The sequence below is a fragment of the Lissotriton helveticus genome, chromosome 12, assembly GCF_964261635.1.
Source record: "Lissotriton helveticus chromosome 12, aLisHel1.1, whole genome shotgun sequence".
Classification (NCBI taxonomy): domain Eukaryota; kingdom Metazoa; phylum Chordata; class Amphibia; order Caudata; family Salamandridae; genus Lissotriton; species Lissotriton helveticus.
The window spans coordinates 767,425,506-767,442,553 of NC_136073.1; the positions used below are offsets into that span (position 1 = coordinate 767,425,506).

Sequence of the window (17,048 nt, forward strand, 5' to 3'; positions counted from 1 at the left end):
TCTTTTAACCTCTTTAACAACATGGTCCATGCACTCAAACTTCGTCTGCAGTTTCGGAAAGGATTCTGGATAAAAAATATTCAGCTGTTTGTATCTGCAATCATTGCAAGAGATCTGAGTGGTACTACACATACTTTGCAATGGTAATACCACTCCACATGGTGGCAAGCATTATCTGATGTGGTATTGCCTAGTGATATTACTACTAATGATAATACTGCACCCAGGATTGCCACTTGCTTCTTCATTAACAAATTCCTCCTACTCCTAGTTAGTGAAATTTGTAAGAGGAATAGGACCTTTATTCTAGGGAAAAATCGTGTGATTACAGGTTCAGTAATACAGAGTTGTGAGCGGCGGCCTCATACCTGTATGAGACAGTAAACAGTATGGTAATACTGCCTGGTAATGGCAATACTGATCCCAATATTAGAACTCCATTTTATAGGTCATCACTTAAAGAGGCTCTTAGATTGCAAGTTCAGTTTAATAGAATTGGTTTAAAAAACTCTAAGGACCCAATCGTCAACATAACTATATGTTTTTAGGATTTATCTTTTTGGGGTCCCTCAAAAACCACTGGAGAGATTTACGCCAAACCAACTGGATCGCACGATGGAATACCTCTAAGTTCTGGCCCAAATTTACCGTTGATCAAGCCTGTACTTTTTAGGTATTTTTACTGCAAATTCCCAAAGGAATCCCTTGTTCTTACAGCTCTCCTCCCTGAGCGTTAGGCACCTGCTTGCCTGATAAACCACAGTAGTACAAATAATTATGGTGGATGATTTGTGGGGATTGGCGGGGGGGTTATAAGGAATGAGGAAATACTTTTCTCATTGACTGAAAATCACAGCACCTATCACTGACTGTGTAAAGATCCTCTTCCTTGTCATCCTTCATACGCTCGTCTCAAAATCAAGCAAATCTGTTCAATGTATGCTACGCAGAGCAGAGGAGAAAAGCGGTGACAGATCATCCTTAGTAGCCATGGAAGAAAGTGAGCTAGAAGGTTCTGTGTTGCGGGGCCCATCCAGTGCAGAGAAAATAGACAGTTCCACTGTGTAGTTTGTAAAAAAAAACAATATGCCAGGCCTCTCGTCAGGAGGCCACTGCAGCTTTTACCACACATTGCCCCGGCCATGCTGCCAAAGATCATAACAACACAACTACTAACCATCACACTCCCACAAGTGTGACAATTCGGACTATTCCATGCCCCCAATAAGAATGGCTTAGGTGACAGGGAATAGTCATTTTAAAGCATATTGAATAAAAAATTAACTCTTGTTGTGGGCATATCTAAATCAGCCAGACAGCGCCGCCTTGTGACAGACTGTCAGAAGCGCCGGTGTTGACAATTAAGTGCTGGCGCTGAGCACCGGAAACCACCAGCTCAAATTAAGCACTGTACAGTTTCCCAGTCCTCCAACTCCAACAATCACCAAAAGAGGGATTCTAGAAAGTTCATTTGCTTGATTATGTCAGCTGGGGTTTTGTGATCTAGTGTGACATCATTCCCCTGATGGTCCTTTAACTGAACAGGAGAGAGGTCAACTCATTTGAATGCCAAATTAGTGGTGTGTGAGTGTGTGTGAGGGCCAATTACCATTAATGTTACAGGAAGGAAAAATAATATATTTAGACCATTTTGTAATCCTTTAAGTTTGAACGCATAGCCAATTCTCACTACAATAGGCAAAACACTGTCCATTGTGAAATGTTGGAAATAATTGGTGGAAAATTGGTTGTAAAATTGGGGTGTTAGGTGGGTGTCCTAACGAAGGCAGACTCCCATGGACCAATCCATATATTTGTATTCATTTGCATATCATCTAGCAACAATAAAAATTGTTGCCAAATTTGCTGACTGTCAGAAAAATGCCTGAAGCGGACTCTTCTTCAAAAATTGAAAATTTAGGTCGGGTCAGTTCGCTATAATAATGAACCGTGCAGAAGTGAGACATTAGGGATCTTGTATCACATTCACACTTGACGTACACCATCTGGTACACATTTTCTGCACATTGAGAACCACCCATGGGTAAGTGACATCAAATTTGTATTTTCTTCTCAGAAATGACTATTTACCCATAGGAATAAAGCACACTATTCCACTTGCCACTTGTTTGTGCCTACTATAATTTGGTGCTAGAATTTCATGCAAAACCAGGTTCTGCTACTCAGGGACGGCTCCTCCACTAGGGCAGAGGAGTGTCTCCCCATTGCTTTCTCACACTAAACATAAACTGGTTATAACTTTGAGTTCTTACCATTTTATGTTGGCTTTGTACATTGCGGGCAGGCGGGTGGGTGTGTCTGCTCTGCTCTGCTCTTTGAGCAGGGAAGGAGTGGTTTGCCCACTCCTGAGTGCGTAAAGACTGTTTGGTCAGCCCTCTCGGTCAAAACCAGTCATGCGCACTCTGACCTTCTCTATGCAGACTGCATTTCAGCCTACATGGTGAACATGGCCACCCCATCAGCCCCTGGCTGGGCACTGCCCTGACCAATCACAACGCTGCTTGCAGCATTGTGATTGGCTTAGGGGAGGAGGCCTGGCTACCTGCTTCCTGTTCCTATCGGAGGCAGGAAACCAGGAGAGCAGGAGCCGAGAAGACACGGGACCTGGCAGAAAGGTAAGTTTAATTTTTTGTTTATTTCCCTGAGTCCCCCCCTGCAACACTCCTGCGTATTCCCCCCCTCGCTCCCCCCCGCCCCTCCCGCGAGCAATGCCGGCCGCTACTGCTGCTACTTTAGTAAATCTGGCTCACAGCAAAGTCCTAGGGGTGTTTGTGCTGCGCTCATTGCTGGATTAGAAATCCAAATCCGTCTGGCTAAAATTTTCAAACCAATCACACATTGCAGGTGATCATGTTTACAGTGGCACCATGGGGGGTTTCATAGTTCACATGCAGCCCGTCCTGCTCTGAACACTGCCCTCTAGCCTGCAGCCCACCAAGAACATGCCAGAGTGGCAGATTAGCCAGTCTAGCCCTGGCTATCCCTGCAACGGTACCCCACCGTTGGCATCCATTAAGGGAGGTTTGATGTCAGGTGAGACGGTACAATGCCATAGGTTGTTGCGAATGCACCAACATTTGGGAATTAAATGTATTTTGCATAGAACAGTTGACTGGTTCTGATGTTTGCAATGCTTTGCGTCTCATAGCCTCACATTGCACACGCAAGCACCCGTGCAAATGCATAGTAAATCTGGACCGAACTTTAAGCAAAGAAGAGCACATTGACACATGGAGCAAAATCAATGCCGCACACAGTGTATCGCTTAAAGATCCACAATCTTATATACAAATGCTACCCCCTGTTGTGTTTGAAAAACATAATTATGCCGCTTGTGCCAGCCTATTACACTGTGATCAGATCTGACAACAAGCAGAATGTTTTTCTACAAGAAATGCAAATTACACCGTAGGAGCTAAATTAGTCTTCTTTAAACATTCTGAGTGGGAAATGGAAATTAGATGGTTTAAGCAGAAAATTATTAAATCTACTGAATTGCCGCAGGTTGAGGTTTTAACCAGGGACCACCTACTTACTGTTGGGCGCGGGCGAACATGATCACCAAAATGGAAAGGATTTTCAGCCTAGTAAACTAAGGAGTGGTAAAAGAAAAAGCTTATCTGGTATTTTGGCTAAGTGATCTGGATGTGGGATAGGGTTTTTACATTTTTGAGTTGTTTTACAGATTCATAACAAATTGAGTTGAAATAAACTGCTAAAAGAGGTGCTTACCTCAAGAAACTCCAGTAAAGTCTACTCGTGGCTGGAGAATTTTCCAGTTAGAAATATTTTTATGTGGAAATCTGCCACGCAAGGAAGTATTTAGTGTTGAAACTTCTCCTTCAGCTGAAGTCTGTTAAATTGCACAAACTTCTTAGCTATCCCTGATGCCCTGTGTGTACAGGCAACTGGGCCCATGGGTGTGAGGGCCAGCTCCACTGTAATTTCGACTTCTTTTACTACTCAATTTAGGATTGGCAGGGATTATTTGTCCTTGTTTGTGTTTGCACGGATCACATTAATATCACCCACAGCTTCCGATGGTGGTTAGATATAGGTTTGCCAGTGAGCTAAGCAAACATTGTTGCGCCTAAGGGAAATTTCAGTTATGGCGGCGTTGTATAATTTAAAAATATTTTTTCGGAAATAGTTCATTGAATTTCAAAAACAATTATCAGCAAACAAACAACTCACACAAATGGTCCCTCCCTCATGGTACCCCATCATAGACAAAACATGACAACCCAATAAGGACAATCATCCAAAAGTTCGCCATCTATGTCAGGTCAAAGTTTGTTGCGGTCCCCGTACAGAAAGGTGGCTGGCCGCCGTGCCCCTTGAATGTTGTTATTCCCTGTGGTCCCCCCGCCATACCCCGACTACTGAGCCCCTCCAGCATCCCAGCCCACATCCCCATCCCGGGTCCTCCACTTTCCCAGATCTTTACATATTTCTTGGAGCAGCCCCAGGCCTCATAGATTTGTTCCTCCATACTCATGCACCAATCTATGTTGCGTTCCCAATCTTCCACTCCCGGTGCATCCGCACTGTTCCATTTTTGGACTACATACCTTCTAGCCACCATTAGTGCCAAATCACAGAGAAAGTGTGCATATTTGTCGAAAGACTGTTCTTCCCAAATACATAACATAACGAGCTTCGGTGTGAGGTGTAGTGTGGTGTCTATGACGCCGTATATCTTATTAGCCATGCCTGCACAGAAGGACCCCAACCGAGGATAGTCCCATATCATATTCTGTAAAATTTGTGAAATGACACCATCATGCCACATGACGTTATTTTCTCATGTTTACAAGATTTTAGCATGGGAACATCGCGAACAATCAGAACGCAAGCAGCTGAGGTTCACGGCTCTAGAATTATTTGCGCTATTTAGAGGCAAAAATGTGAAGCGCTAAATGTCTGTCATGCATTTTGCAGCAATTTTATGCAAATCCAAATGACACTAATTTCGCACACCACTTCCTAGTAAATGTTTTTGATCAGGCACATTATGTGGGATCCAAATTAGCCGATGAGTAAATTCAGACGGAAGACTTTTGTAGAACGGCGGCCTAGGGAGGTCTAGAATAGTGGCCATCAGTAAACTTCACTGGCTGCTTGTTAGGCAACGCATTGTTTTTAAAGCTTTGTGTGTGGCCTACAAGACCCTTCACAGGCATTGTCCCTCAGATTTCAAGCATAACTTGAGGTGGTAAGTGCCCAGGAGGACCCTTCGGTCTAGCTCTGCCACAAATGTGGTTCTGCCAGCCTTTTGACGGACCACCTGGGGCGGCAGAAGCTTCTTCAGGTCCACAGCCCTATTATGGAATACCATGCCTTTGAAAACACGGCTTTTCGTACAGAAATATGAGATCAGCACAGACTCCCGCTCTGCACCAAAACGCCTCCAGGCATTTGCGAGCATGCAATAAATTCTCTCATTCGTTCATTCAATAAATGAACAAAGGTGAGAAAGCGCCAGAGGTCACCAACCGAACAACTGATGAAAATGCACTGTCATAGATTGCAGAAAGGACACCATGCGACAGAATGTGGCCAACCAGCTTGAGATAAGAAGGGGCGTTTGACTTTTGGACGTCGTAGGGCACGATCTCTAGCTCATGGCCCATGGTCTTAATTAATAGGACCTGGGAGCACAATTACCATAGGGAATTACGCTTCGCCTGATTTTAAGCAGGCCTGTGCTGATTTTAAGCAGGCCCGTGCTCTTCTACCCGGTTTTCCAAGGTATTGTGACTCTAGACCCAACTATAATGGGTGGTAATTTGCCTCGAAACATTGCAAGAGCAGTAGCAGCCAAGCCACTCCCCCTCTTGCTTTTTCTGGCAGGGGAGGGTATATATAATACCCTCTTATAGAACTTAGCTTTGCCTTCCTCCCTTACCTCCATCACCCCGCTTGCACCAATACGCCACACAGAGGCCAGGGCATGCATTTAGCACCTAATCAGAGACGGTGGTAAATGTATGAGTCAAACACCACGAAATTCGAAATTATTTGTGGTTTGCAACTGGTAATAAACCTGGTCCGGTGCAGTCATGTTGTATTCTATGGGGTTTAACTCGTTATAGTACGGTAACGGTGTGGTGCTGCCCCCTGAGGATTTACCACCCCACCAGTACCTGGCAATTCGTGATCAGACCATAGGAGGTATAACATGTCCAGTGACAGAGCCACTACTCAATGAGTACAGCGCGTGAGGTGTGAGTGTTGACGCAGGTGCCTGTCTCAGGCCTCCTTGTGATGAAGGTATCTAGAAGGATGCTTTCCAGGGTCCGTGCCAGGAAGATTGCCAGAATGCATGCACCCTGATGAAACTCTCCATTTCTATGAATTCTCCTTGATACATAATGCAGTTTTTTTGTAGGCTCATCAACTCAGAGGACTGAAAGGAACAGCTGTCTTTCTATATATTCCAAAGCCATTAATTCTTCATCTGAAAAGTTCTCTCCTGCTTTTTCTCACTTGTCTCTCTGTCTCTTTAATGTTTCTCTCTGTCCATTCTCTTTCTCCCAGTCCACCTCCCTCTCTCCGAGTCTCCTTCAATCTCTCTCTCTCTCTCTCTCTCTCTGTCTCTCTTGCTTCCTCCCTCCCTCTCCCTCCATCTCATTATTTTCCCTTCTCTCCCCATCTCTCTCTATCCCTCCTTTCTCCTCTCTCTTGTCACGTAACGTTTTATATTTACTCTCAATTCTACTTTGGAACAAGAAGGTTTTGGGTTTAGCAATGTACACACGTGATTTGGGTGTCGCGTTTATTTTGACGGTGTCAGACGTGAGGTCACGTACAAGACGCTCGAGATTGCTCACAGCTGGAGAGAGCGCGTGAAACGTGCTAGTTACGTCACGCCAGTGCGTGAAAGGTCAGCGGATTTAAAATTGCGTCACTCGCGTCACGGACGTCGGCACCTGCATCTGCCTGGCCAGAAAACCCCTTATTTCGCTACAGGCGCGTGGACGAAATTTTCAAAACTGCTTGGGTTAGCTGGAGTGACGTCAGACGTCCCTTCAGACCCGATGGTTAATTAAATACTTACGCCACCTTTAGCCGACGCATGCCAGTTTTTGCAGGGTCAAAATAACAAACTTGAGGTGAGTCTTAGAAAGGCCAGCACCAGTTTTTAAGTTTAAAAAGAAATGCCTGTGGGGACAGAGAGGGCACTTCACGCATTTGGCGCCATCTAGTGGTGTTCACCCTCCTAGGTTCAACGTCAATAATAAACGGTGGCGGCTCCCTCTAAAATGAAATGGTTGCACCCTGAATGCTGGGCCCTTAAAAGGAGGAGGGTCTAGGTCAGGAATAAAGACAGTTCTGACCCCACCCTACTGTCAGCCGTGGTTTAGCCTCTCTCTCGCCTTCTGTTTGTTTATGAAGGTCTGCCCGAGGGGCTAAGAGTAGAAACTACATAAAGTAAACCAGATTATTACACCCCTGCTTGCTTTCAGTTTCTGTCACTGTCTTCATAAAATTCGTGACCTTGGATAGCAAGGAAATAAAAAAAAGATGTATTTACAGACTTTTAGAAAACGTTTGTTTACGTACAATTTGTGCTTTCACGGAAAAACAATTCACCGACAGCAAAAGCACTTGCAAAGGCAAAAGGCCAGTAGCCAACACCAAATCTCTGCGTTTTGAAAGGTTTTGATTTTTGCATGTGCTTTATTCCATTGCTATCCCTGGTCCCGAATTTTAGGAAGACATTGACAGAAACTGAAAGCAAGCAGGGGTGTAATAATCTGGTTTACTTTCTGTAGTTTCTACTCTTAGCCCCTCGTACAGACCTTCATAAACAAACATAAGGCTAGAGAGAGGCTAAACCACGACTGACAGTAGGGTGGGAGCAGAGCTGTCTAAAGGCACTGTGCGACAAAGATCTGTGCTTGATAAAACACCCAAAAATAATAAATAAACACATAAAGGAAGATGTTGGTATTCAAGACCAAATGTTATGATCCAAGCAATCCATCCTAGCCCAGAAGCGTTTCTCACGTGTGTTTGGTGGGGTGGGGTTGGGGCACAGACACCTCGATGTCTGAGAACGAACAACAACCATTGTAGGCACGGACACAAAGCACCTTTTCACAATCCTGCAGCTGTGTCGTGAGCGCTGATAGGAAGGGCCTAGCCTCACGCAGAGATAGGCAGTGCCCTACAGAATGGAGTCTGACCTTCGTAAGCAGATTGTACAAGTCTTATATAATGTTGTCCCCGCGTCGCAGGCACAGCTTGAAAATACCTTATATAATGTTTCTGCTCTATGAGCAAGCACGTGTAAAACAGGCCTTACATAATGTTGCCTCGGAAGGCTTTACATTATATTTTTTTCTGATGTACGATCCATAAAGCCACACAAAATCACACATGTAGCAAAAAAACACTGTCCCATTTTCAAGACATAATATACACTGGTCGGAAACATATCAATGAAATGAAATGAAATACCAGCATTTGTAAAGGGCACAGCTACCTCTGGAGAGGTGTCCCGGTGCTGGGGGCTGTTGGGAAGATTAAGCGAGCTATTGCCCAGAGCAGGCATGGCCCGTGCCGGGCGTTATACTGGGGCGGTGACGTCAGGCAGGAGAGGGTCAGGGTGGGGGGTTGTAAAATGCGGGATATGGACCATTAGAGGTAAGTACCGATAAAAATAAATAAAAAGAATTTCGTTGCCCACGCTGCATCACATTTGACGATGCAGCGTGGGCGACTAAATTCGTTTTATTTATTTTTATCGGTACTTACCTCTAATGGACCATATCCCGTATTTTACAACCCCCCACCCTGACCCTCCCCTGCCTGACGTCACCGCCCCAGTATAACGCCCGGCACGGGCCGTGTCACAGGGTGTTGGGCTAATTTGCCATCACAGATCGAACCGTGAACCCCGTGTTCCGGAGTCAGGCACCCTGGCTGCTACGCCACACCTCTTCCAATATGTTTTTCCCTGAAAAACACTGACAACTAAAAATAATATTTTAAAAAGTGACACTCTTGCACCTATTTTAACGCAGCATTCTGCCAGTTTCATAAACCTAATTCTCTTCCCCATGCTTAGTTCAGTTGCCAGTTTGCAAATTCGCAGGATGCTCGCAACAGCTATAATCTTATTGTTACGTTGCTGTTGTTTCATCCAGTAAGAACCCAGCCTCATATGTAAATGTAAATGTGTTGTATTTGTATAGCGCGAACAGTAACCCGGAGGCATCCCGGCGCTTGTACTCCTACCACAAGGGAACCCCTCCTGGCTTTTCCTTGTGAGGTGTCCACTCCTGGGCATCCCATGGTGAAACCAGGCATCCCTTGTGCATCGGGGGCCGTTGTGGAGACTAAGCAAGCTATTGCCCAGAGTTGCAGCGTGGGGCCCATGCTTAGATTCGGCACTGAGGCGAGAATATCCGGTCAGAGGAATTTAAGCACGACCCCGCCGAGGCGGGAATCGAACCCTGGTCCCTGGCCAGCGTTCTGCATCAAGGTCTGCCGCTCTAACCATTGAGCCACACTTCTCCATATGAAGGGCCAATGGAAAGAAGGACCATCGCCTCATTGCACAGGGTACAAGTAGGGAAACTATCTGATCTAGGTCCTCCTAGCTCCCAGAAAAGTACCTAACCTCAACTTGTTGTGCAGGGTCTTTTAGCTCAAAGGCCCAATGATATCTGAATAGTCTTCGACTGCCCCATCCTTTGATTTTTCAACCATGTACTCAGAACTCTCAATTTCCCAAAGTCCATGTCTGAGTAGCTTTCCCAGTTCAAGGTTTTTATTTGCATTCTGGGCCCTAGTAGCCTTGATTTCACAGTGCTGTCAACAAGACTCAATAGCCCACAATACAAAAGAAAACATCTGGACTAGACGGGCTACTCGCTCATGAACTTGACTAACTTGAGATTTCTGGGCCATCAAGATTTGCTCTTCTGAGACCTTCACTTTGCATTTCAAGGCCTGGTTTCACCGGGCTTCCTGGAGTTTGTCGGATGGTAGCAGGTCTGCATACTGTTCATTGGAAAAAATGCCATTCATTTGAAGTGTATTTCTTGCATAGTAAAGGCACGGGAGAGAAGCAAACCAGATAAACTCACATCACGTCTACTAGGTTTGGGCTGAGGCTCAAACTTGAGGTCCTTCCCCAGACCGCAGAGGATTTCAGCCAAAGGTGTGGGTTATTTCATTTCTGCCCTGGTCTAAATGGGTGTAAAGTTAACATTTTGTTTTAGAAGTTATTTTATACCGTTGCCTGGGCTTCATTGTTAAGAATTTATATAACTCCCCTCCCGCTCTTTACAGGGCATATGAGCATGCCCGGGTTCTATAGATCTCAAGGGTATCAACCACCATGTTTACCCAAATATTTTACTATAGTGTGGATTGATCTGCTCCACCTCCTAAGAGGCATTTCTCACTTGCGGACCTGGATAAATAAACTAATCTTATTTGACTTGTGTATTCCTAGATATTCGAAGTTGAAGATGTCACACCTATACAGATGGCATACCCCAGTCCTAAATACGAGGAGGGCTGATCACAATTCCTGCTGATTTCTGACCATGGCCTCGATTTCATGTGGTTAATTTTCAGATCTCTCATCCAAAATCATCTTGGTGTGATGATTGACTCACTTTGTGAAACCCATGATTAACCCCTTGTATTCCAAAACTGTGCCCACCTTTCCTCTGTCCACTTTTCATAGGTCGTCAGCCGGTCACTATACAGCACTGGCAGGGTCAGACTGGGAACTCAAAGCAGCCCTGATAATTTTGTCTGCTTGACCCCAGACCCAAGGTGGGGGGGTTTAACATGAAGTACTGATGCTTAACAAAACCGGCCCCCATCACTGCTGCTTTTGTTACTGGGAGCCGATATTGTAACAAAACTGGTCCCCACCCTTCCACCCTCCCGGGCAAATGCCCGAAGCTCTCTACGACCAGTCCAGCCTTCAGCACATGCAAGATGCCCTTAAGAACTGTGATATATTTCATATGGTCAATTGCAGGCAAAAAATCTTTTCAAGTATATGGGTCTTGTATAATTTTGCTACTGTGTCGTATGCATAGATAGAAAGTAGTGTGACCACTTCCCTCCAAGTCATTACGGACAGTGTTTCCGTACTTGGACGTTTGTGCTACACTTTAATGTATTTTGGGTGTTGTAGTCTTGTCTTGCTCTGGTTAAATTATTAGACTAACACACGATAAATCAATAATTTGTAGATTAAAAGTTAAGTACTGGAGACAATATCCATAATGGTCTTGAGTGAGGTGTATACCCTAATTGGAATTCCCTAAACATAAAGTTGCCACTGTCTTTCAGGCACTGTTGGCAGTGTGCCCTGATTTTACAGTACCCTGTACTGTTATTTAAAACCTAGAAACCTGTAATCTTGTTCAGGTGGAAACTGAAATTTATGACCCGATAGGGCTTACTATTTTATTAGTTACCTGGACGTTGAGTAGAGATAGGAAGAACTTAATGTTACCGCTGAGTCGCAAGAGCGTAGAGGAAGAGCCGTACATACTGTTTCTGCTGTGTCTGAGGCACAGATAGGCAGCTCTTATTTTGTTGAAGAATAAGTGCTGGTGCCCAAAGCTTTGCTCGGAAGCCTGCGGTCACACGCCGACTGCCAGGGCTGCATAGTCTGGAATCAACCTCACTGACTTACAACCCTTCCTGCCCCTTTATCACTCTCTTGCTGGTTTCTGCTTTCTCCCTTTGTGGTGGTGTTTCTGTCTTTCTCATTCTTTCTCCCTTGTATGTTTTCCCTCACTTGCTCTCTTTATTTTATTTATTTTATTTATGCGTTTTTATATAGCGCGGACTTTACCCGAAGGCGTCAGAGCGCTTCACAATTGGAACAGAAAATTACAAGTGAACAAATTACAAAAGCAGACGATAAGTTACATGAGGTAAAAGTGACAAGTGTGAGCAAACAAGATACATGAGGTAGCAAACAGTGCATTACAGGAGGAAAGAGTGACAAGTGTGCAGGTTACAAGAGAAAACAAAGTACAATTAGAGGTAATATACTGCAATATATGCTAGACACTCAGGCACAAGAACAAACGTTACGTAGGCAATGGTGGCACTTGTGCAAGTATCAAAAGCAAACAAAATGTGAGAGGTAGCAAACAGTGTGTTACAAGAGAAAAGTGGCGTGTGCATGTTACAAAAGAGTACAAAACACAGGTACAGGGATAATACTGCAATAAATGGCATACACTCCAACCACAAGAACACACTGGGAAGGCACTTCCCTAGTCATGGAGAATAGAGTTTTCAGTAATGGGAGGTCTTCCTTCAGATAATAGAGAGGGAGTGAAATTACTATATGTTGGATGAGGAAAAGTAAATGCTAGTCCCAAAAATTGAGTGCCATGGGCCTCACCGGACCCAAAATTAAGGCCAGTAGCCCCCACTGTCTGAATTTAAGCAATGCAGATAGGAAGTGCCTCACATAATGTTACCCCTGTATCTTAGGACCAAACATATTAAGGGTCTTACATAATGTTACCGCTGCGCAAGGGCGCGTATAAGAAAAACCTTAAAGCTGCCTCTGTGTTTCAGGCACATATAGAAAGGGAATTTATAGGATATGTAGGAAGCAGTAGCTGCTATACAAAGAACAACATTTAGGAGAAGAAAAATCGCTTCAGAATGGCGTAGAGGGCTGTATGTTACAATATCGCAGTTGAAATATTAACCTATGGATATACCATTACAATAATATTGAGGACCAAACTACTGTCAAAGTAATTGCAGATTTACTATTAGGAAATTGGCCATCTAAGATATTTCGGGACTCGATATGTTGGTAGGTTGATATTACGACAGCGATATTATGTTACCTAACTGCAGCTGCCTCCTAGATACAAAAGCAACTACCTCCTCAGATTAGACAACATAAGGAAAGGCGTGGTGAAGCAAAACAAGTAAAATTAGTACAAACATTTGAAAAAGATATATGTTGTTTTTGAAGGATAGTTCTCTTCTGATCAGAAGAAAGCTTCTCGCCATATTGCTTGACAGAGAACGGTTCTGCTCCCTACAGGGAGACAATATTTTGAAGACCAAAAATCAAGACATTCCACGGACCAGGAGCCACACCCCCATTGGCGCAGCCGATGCCGTGGCCCTGGGGCCCTGAGCCCGGCCCTGATAATTGCTGCATTCTACATCCCCAACAGCAGTCAGAGTAGCCATTTTCCTTGCTACGCCACTGTCATTGACATAGAAGTAGGACTGCAATTTTGCATTGACCGAACGCCATTGAATGACGTAAATGACAGGGCTCGTCAACATAGAAAACACATGACAATGAGGCATTATTAGGGCTTTAAGTGGGCCGGGTCTCACCAGTGCTGAGCACCGGCAGTTTTAAGGGGGCCTCGAAACGGGTCTCTATCGGCCTCTGTTTTGGGCCCTGGCACAAGCGGTCCGTTTTTTTCCGGACTGCAGTGACAGCAGGCACATGGATGTGCACCTGTTCACACAGCTCACTTCTCACTAGTGGAGAAGTTATGGCATGACATAATACCAGGTGATTGTAGGGGAAGGGAAGTCCTTTAAAGAGAGTCATTTTCTCTCTGGATTTCCCGTCTCTTTTTGTAACTCAGGAGCAGCAACATTGTTGTGGTGTCACCAGGACTTTAAGTTAAAAGCTTTTTTAATATTAAATACAGGTCATAGTTGCTGCTTATTTATCTTTTGCAACTAACAACCATTGACAAAGCCAATAGTCCTGACTTCTTGTAGGTATGATGTTACTTGTTGTATTGTATATCTAGATGCAGTGACAGAAGCAGCAAATACAAGTCTGGCGGCACACTATGCTAAGCACAGATTTTAAGCTTATGTGTTTTAAGCCACGCCCTTAATGTATTGGCCACGCCCTTTGAGAGACCCTCCAGTTTTTTTCATCCCACTTAAAGCCCTAGGCATTATTAATAGTTAAATGCATCTTTTACGCAAAGTGACATAAGTGCTACGTAAAATGGAACTCTTAAACTGATCCTGCGCTGTATCACATAAAAAATTCTCTCCCTGTTCAGCTGCCTGAAAACGAGGGCATGTGGCGGCGAATTTACTGAGAGTGGGGAAAAAACGTGATTTTCCGGCCAAAACCGGAACGCCTGCTCCCTCTCTAGCTCAATAGCTTACGAAGACCATTTTGGCAAAAAAGTGGAAAAAAAACGCACACGTACGTTTCTGCAGCAGAGAAGGAACCGTGGCTGTAAAACGTGTTAATAAGATGTTTCTCACTGAGCTTTTGCAGTGAACATTGCTTGCGTTTTCTCAGTTCGTCGACTGAATTAAACAGCTGCTGAGTGCCAAGTGACAGATGTGTTTTTCCTCACTTTACTTGTCATTGGGAGCGTTTTTCCTGCCTCTGGAACAGTCCCAAACAGTCCCTTCCGCTTGCAGGAGCCTTGGGTTAGCAGGAAGGCCCAGCCAATCAGCCATAATATCGCATCTAGTTGCTGAGTTATCTGGGGAATCAAAAGACTCTAATTCTAGTTCATGTCACCGAGTTGTGTGACCTTGGTCAAGTATATACATCGACTTGTACCTCGTTTCCAATAACTGCCAAATTTGTGTGGGCTTATCTGCTAACTATTAGGTGTTATAAAAAATGGCATGCTCTCGTGTATAATACTTATTACACAGTGCTTTCTTCTCCACTTCTATCGTCTCAATTACCAGCCAAACGGCACTCAATTTACCAACTTCAGAAGGATGGATTGCTGAGTTGGCCCTACCAATATCAAATTGTGGTTTGTAGACGACAGAGATGAATGTTTAACTCACTGAGCCATCATGCAGGTGTAACATGGATTCCTCCAGGTGCAGAACTAGGTGGAACATATCAGGGTGCAGTATTGTGCAATGGTAGTGAAACAACTGAAAGGAGTCACGTGACTTTCCTAGGAGTATGTCTGCTAATCGGCATAGGCAAAGTTGTTCTGGAAAGATTTGTAAATGTAAATGTAAATAAATTGTAAATTTATTTACAAAAAGTTCACAAACTGCAGCCATGCGGAAACGTAACTCTGTATTGCTCCCAATGAATGTAAATGGGAGTCATTTACCTAGTGGTTATACTGAAACTCTGGCACTAATCCAGCCCTCGGTCCTACTTTGGACACTAAGTCAGCGCATCCGCTTGGGCGTATCAGCTTGTTAAAGGTTCGTATCCTGTGGCGTAGCTGGGCAGGTGGTCCGCCCCAGGCGACACTTTTTTAGAGGTGGAGGCACTTTAAGTGAGGTGAGCAATTTCAGTGAGCGCAAGGTAAGTGGTTTTCTTTTTTTCCCCTCGTTTTCGTCTGTTGGCTACCGCCCCTGGTCTTACTTACACCGGCCGTCACTGGGCGGCACGCTCAGGGACTGCCCCGGTTGGCAAAAGCTCTAGCTACGACACTGTCAGTGCCCGAGGATGGTGATTGGTCCACATTTTGGGCCTACCTAACATGAGTTTTGGTGTTTTGACCCAACTCTAGGTCATTTTACAATTCTGGCATTGAGCTGCAGTATCTCCTCTCACTCACTATGATTAGAGATGACCTGGCCCCTAAAAGCAGCCACAAAAAAAGTTCAATAACAGCCCCATATTGCACCAAGTGGGGACAGCAAACAAATGTAAGTCTTTCCTGATGAGGCTGGCGTAGCACTGTTTCATGATGCTCTCATTATAGTTTCTCTACTTAGGAAAATGATTTACTTGAGCCGAGACAAAGCCAAATTAGGTAACTTTGTAAAGTTTACCAAGCTTTACAGGTGAAAAAAAAACTCCACACCACTGCCTTTAAGATTTAACTATTTGGAATATATGCCTGGCGTCAGGGAGATAAGGAAAGAGCATCAAATGGCATGCAGTTGAAGCTACCTGGTAGCCACCATGTGATGACTCCCCCCCCCAAAAGAATTTTGAGCTGCATTGGAAAGCGGCCATGGGAACAATTTGGGGGGGGGGGAGTACCTATTCCCCTACCTTACACCCATCTCTAGCCCTAGAGACATGCAGACCCAGAAATAAACAATAAAACATAATCATAATAGTTTGCCACCCAAGCGGGTTCCATGTACACAACAATCTCTGGTCTTCGCCAAAGGACAAAAGGGCAGGGATTCTCGGTATTTTCCATGTAGGATGGGTGACAGAGCATTACATGGGGAGGTCACAGGCTGTGCTGAATGGTTTCTGAATGCTGGCTGTCTCCTCTCTGGAATGCCCTCTGACAGCATTCTGGCTGACAACAAACTCAACAGAAATGCATCATGTCACTCCAGTGGAATTCCATTGTCGTCTGGACACTAGATGCAAGCAAAGCCAAAGCGGTGTCAGATTCAAACTAAAAGCCGTCCAATAAGCTTCCTCTGCCGAGGCAGCATGGCGACAAATTGTTGATTCGTCTAAGGTTTCAAAATTCATAAAACCAACCGTGAGAAGTCACCTCCAGACTTAATTCATGAACAAGCAAGAGGGCACTGTAGCAAGGATGCAGTGTTTTCTGGTGGAAACAAGAAAATGGCCCCTTTGACTGCTCTTGGGGTAGTAAATACAGCCATTGACTGGGTTCAGTGGATCCGCAGTGCTCTGGGCTACTGCACCTGCTGCACAAATGATAGCCACGCCCCTGGGCAGAATGCTGGCTTACGGTGTCACTTCTGTCTTGTGGGTTGAAAACAAATCCAAACTTTGTTTGGTGCTCAGCATTCCCTTCCCCATTAATTTAGGTCAATGTCCAGGGCGGTGATTTTGAGGTGTACAGAGTGAAATGTGTGTCGCTCTTTGCCAAGCACTGCCTTGTCTATCTCAATACCATTAAAAGAGCTTTTTCACAGGCACTGTGAAAGCATTTATATTGTCAGTTCCCCTAACAATAACCCTAGACCTAACCCTGGACCCAATCTTTCCCCTTCCCCTTGACCATAATCTTCATTTGATCCTCAGTACCACCATAATCCTGGACCTAAACCTTCCCCTTTCCTTGGCGCTAGAGGGCGCACTGCGGGAT

At 44.7% G+C, this 17,048-nt stretch overlaps 1 protein-coding gene across 1 annotated transcript in view; it reads right to left on the reverse strand.

Annotated features, from left to right (window-relative positions):
- The window catches only part of CASQ1 (calsequestrin 1), a 156,842-nt gene that overhangs the window by 83,774 nt on the left and 56,020 nt on the right, over positions 1 to 17,048 (reverse strand). The gene's annotated exons all lie outside the window — the stretch shown is intronic.